Source organism: Oncorhynchus tshawytscha, linkage group LG18 (genome assembly GCF_018296145.1).
Source record: "Oncorhynchus tshawytscha isolate Ot180627B linkage group LG18, Otsh_v2.0, whole genome shotgun sequence".
NCBI lineage: Eukaryota > Metazoa > Chordata > Actinopteri > Salmoniformes > Salmonidae > Oncorhynchus > Oncorhynchus tshawytscha.
This window is the reverse complement of record NC_056446.1, coordinates 11,157,866-11,162,697: the sequence shown is the minus strand read 5'-3', so window position 1 is coordinate 11,162,697 and position 4,832 is coordinate 11,157,866. Positions and strand designations below refer to the sequence as shown.

The 4,832-nt window shown below is 40.3% G+C and overlaps 1 long non-coding RNA gene across 1 annotated transcript; it reads left to right on the top strand.

Moving 5' to 3' along the window:
- The first annotated feature begins 268 nt into the window (after nucleotides 1–268).
- Nucleotides 269–4,527, top strand: LOC121839941. The gene is made up of 4 exons (XR_006079244.1): nucleotides 269–413; nucleotides 947–981; nucleotides 4,146–4,195; nucleotides 4,415–4,527. It is a non-coding gene; the product is annotated as an uncharacterized LOC121839941 (long non-coding RNA).
- The last annotated feature ends 305 nt before the right edge of the window (nucleotides 4,528–4,832 follow it).

Genomic DNA, 4,832 nt, shown 5'->3' with positions numbered 1-4,832 from the left:
TGCTTTGTTTAGAGTTATTTTTCCTTTGAGACATCTCTATCACCCCCCAAATGGCACCCTATTCCCTTTATAGTGTACTACTTTTCTTGATCAGGGCCAATAGGGCTGTGGTCAAAAGTGGTGCACAATATAGGGAATAGGGTGCCATTTGGGATGTACACTTGGACTTTATGTGGATCTCTATCTATTGGTAGAGGTGCTGAGGATCTTTCATTCTCACCGGAAGACTGTTCTGTCTTTGGTCAGTTTGTCAGGAGGCTGTGTGGGAGGCCTTCCGGATCTTCTTTGACAGGATCCCTGTCACTACAGAGTACACAACATGGGTTCACACATGTCAACACGAGTCTCTGTGTCTCGCTGACCTGGCCACTAACTTCAGCAACTCAGAGGAGCACATGAGTATGGTGTACAGGGTGAGGAACCAACAACACATGCCTTCCTTTTATGTTTTGTAGCAGTGAGAGCAATAATTACTTTAATTATTTGAATGAGCATATGCACGTCTTTACTGGGGGTAAAACCATTTTGAATGGCAATGGCCAATGGGTGAATTTATGATATCACGTGAAATCCATTTATTTTAGTACATTTCCTCAGGAAACAACAGCATTGTTTGTTGCACAATAGCCACAGGGAAAGTAATTGTAGGAACTCGTCTTTCCTCTCAGTATTAATAACATATCAGTCTCTTGAGTGAAGGGGAAACATATTCTTGTTATATTGCTCCCATTAATACACAAAACAGCATCATATTAATCTCTAGTCTAGTCAATTTGGTTCATTTACATCTATAAGAGTTTATAAAATGCATGTATATTTGCAGACAGCACTTCCAAGTTTCAGTGATACTTTATATGCTACACAGTTTTGATGTATTATGTTATTGGTTTAAAGTCCAGATGATGTGTATGACTGATGCGGTGATGTGATTTTTCTACTTTCCTAGAGGATGAATCTGCGAGACGAGAGGCAGTCGACTGGGTAAGGCTTAGAGACAAGGCAGTATGCCGCCTGCTGTCTGCTGATAGATGTCAACGGTGCTTCTTTCTCACACACACTGCAGCCCTCTTGAGTCCGGCTTTGAATTTGACCTGCCATATAATTCCAGCACTCCATGTGGTCCATGGGCCAGGGGGGTCGGTCAGGCTCACTTGGGGTGACGATGTCTAATAGGGATTCTCCTGGAGGTTTATGTCCCTAGAGTTGGAAAATGTGCGATAGCATTGCAGCAATGACAGCTTTCTGTGTGTTATCACTCATCCATCACGTTCACATTTCCCATATGGATTTGACCCTATGACAAACAATGTCAACAAGTTATTGCTCACATATACCCAATCATTAAATTGAGGGTTTATATACATTATCATAATAAAACATGTTATTTTTGGGAAGTCAGGGGTGAATTCGGTGGGGGTAGGGTGGGGGCTGACATTTTTAAATTGTGATAAAGGGGGCCCTGGAGGAAAAAGGTTGGGAACCCCTGATCTAGAGTACATATCTGAATGACCTGTATAAATTGCTTTAAAAAGGATACATTGATACATTTTTACTTTGTTGTAATATAACCAACATTGAAAGCACCACCTACAACTATTGTTTAAAAATAGCCCATACTGTGCCATTGACATTAGAATGTAGGAAGCTTGGCCATAGAAGGTGGTGGGGCAGTTCTGTTTTTGAATTGTAACTTTGGTGATAGAACCAAACGCACACACAGCTGGAACATGGTTTTAAACACATTTATAGATAAAGTACAGGGCCATTAAAACCACAGAAGCCTTTTCCCAATATGGCCGCAAAACAACTCAATGGGGTCTTATCGGATCAATTTCACATGATCAAACCAGTGTTAAACACCTTCCAAATGTCTTCCAAGCTCGACATTTTTCAATGCTAATTTGAATGGCATTGAGAAAACAGAAAGGTGTCAAATAATTTTGTTGCAAACATCCTTTCTTAATTTAAAAGTAATCCTAGAAGTAAATCAAATCAAATCAAATCAAATCAAATCAAAATCAAATTTTATTTGTCACATACACATGGTTAGCAGATGTTAATGCGAGTGTAGCGAAATGCTTGTGCTTCTAGTTCCGACAATGCAGTAATAACGAGCAAGTAATCTAACTAACAATTCCCAAAAAAAACTACTGTCTTATACACAGTGTAAGGGGATAAAGAATATGTACATAAGGATATATGAATGAGTGATGGTACAGAGCAGCATAGGCAAGATACAGTAGATGATATCGAGTACAGTATATACATATGAGATAAGTATGTAAACCAAGTGGCATAGTTAAAGTGGCTAGTGATACATGTATTACATAAGGATGCAGTCGATGATATAGAGTACAGTATCAACGTATGCATATGAGATGAACAATGTAGGGTAAGTAACATTATATAAGGTAGCATTGTTTAAAGTGGCTAGTGATATATTTACATAATTTCCCATCAATTCCCATGATTAAAGTGGCTGGAGTAGAGTCAGTGTCATTGACAGTGTGTTGGCAGTAGCCACTCAATGTTAGTGGTGGCTGTTTAACAGTCTGATGGCCTTGAGATAGAAGCTGTTTTTCAGTCTCTCGGTCCCAGCTTTGATGCACCTGTACTGACCTCGCCTTCTGGATGACAGCGGGGTGAACAGGCAGTGGCTCGGGTGGTTGATGTCCTTGATGATCTTTATGGCCTTCCTGTAGCATCGGGTGGTGTAGGTGTCCTGGAGGGCAGGTAGTTTGCCCCCGGTGATGCGTTGTGCAGACCTCACTACCCTCTGGAGAGCCTTACGGTTGAGGGCGGTGCAGTTGCCATACCAGGCGGTGATACAGCCCGCCAGGATGCTCTCGATTGTGCATCTGTAGAAGTTTGTGAGTGCTTTTGGTGACAAGCCGAATTTCTTCAGCCTCCTGAGGTTGAAGAGGCGCTGCTGCGCCTTCCTCACGATGCTGTCTGTGTGAGTGGACCAATTCAGTTTGTCTGTGATGTGTATGCCGAGGAACTTAAAGTTCCTGTTTTTTGTAATCAGTTACATGTGACAGATTTAATGTCTTCCGTTACTCCCCAACCCTGGCCTCAACAGGCCCAACATTGGATGTTACTACATAGTAATGGAATGTAAGGGGCAGGTCTATAGTCTCCATAATGAAAACACTTAATAGGATAACAGTGTATATCATTTTAATCAGCCCACATCAATTAATATTTACTTGTACATATACATTTTTACATGTTTGAAGATTAAATATTGCAATTAAGGCTTGATAAATATTATGACCGCAATTGTGTGAATAATTTAACATCTTTATAGCTGGCAGACGGTCACACACCTGGCTCATGTGGTTGTGTATTCTACATCACTATGAATACTTTAAGATATTATTGGGCATACTACAATTACATTTCATACAAGTATGTTAATGCAAAATTGATCCAATAAGACCCCATTGAGGTGTTTGGCGGTCATATTGGAAAAAGGCTTCTGTGGGGAATCCTGTGATTTTATAACCCTGTTCTACATTTACTGTGTGTGTGTGTGTGTGTGTGTGTGCAATTTGGTGGTTCTATCCCCAAAGTTACAACTCAAAAACATAGCAGCCCCACAGCTAAGCTCACAACATTCTAATGTCAATGGCACAATATGGCCTATTTTTAAACAATAGTTGTAGGTGGTGCTTTCAAAGTTGGTTATAATATTTATAATTTGAAAGGTAATTTCATCACCTTTTAGAAACACTTGGCAACATAGTTTAAAATGTATCAGGGTTTATTTTTTAAAGCAATCTATACAGGTAATTCAGATATGTACCCTAGAGGTCAAAGTCCATATCATGTGACATAATTACCATAAATGACCAAGTATTTACCCAGGTGGTTACTATATGCTGTACAGTGCATCTGCTTTGGTATACTGTACATGTACATGCACTCTTGTATGGTGCTGCTGGTTGAAGACCATTGTATTCTTAAAACAGGTGGAGAGCTTGTGCATTGCCATGGTAATTATCTTGTAAAGTAATTGGGGGATAAGTGCTTGTTGTCAAATGCTGTTTTTCACAAACCATTAGCTTAACCACTCACAGCTGGGCTATTATGGACAAACATTCATCATTCATTATTCGTATGATCTACTCTTTCACCTGCAGAGCAGAAGCAGCCGCAACCACAGCAGCACCAGAGGTCACTGAGATAGCAGGTATGGCAAGACACTTTATCAAAATGCACATATCAATAGTTAATCAATGATTTCATAAATCTGCCTTGAATATACAGTATGTTTGTCTTGCATATAGTATAATTCGATTGTAATGATCTGTTTAGGGAAAAACCAAAACAGCTTAAATGAACAGATTTGTATTCCTGCACAAACGTTTCGGGTATGAGCCCTTCTTCATGACATCAATGATCCGTTTAGGTCCAGAAGAGACCCAGACTGCTGCACCAGAACCACCCACTCCCGTGACCAGTGATTCCAGTGTCCCTGATGCTCCTGATGATACAGTTGAAGTAGAAGAAGAAACCGCTGCTGGGGAGGTAAACGCCATTGACAGTACCTTCAGAAAGTATTCACACCCCTTGACTTTTTCCACATGTTGTATGTACCCTAGAAAGACTCACAGCTGTTATTGCTGCCAAAGATGATTCTGACATGTATTGACTCAGGGGTGTGAGTCGTTCTGGGTAAGTCTAAGAGTATTGCACATCTGGATTGTACAATATTTGCACATTATTCTTCAAGCTCTGTCAAGTTGGTTGTTGATCATTGCTAGACAGCCGTTTTCAAATCTTGCCAGCGGAAAGTATTCAGACACCTTGAATTGTTCCACATTTTG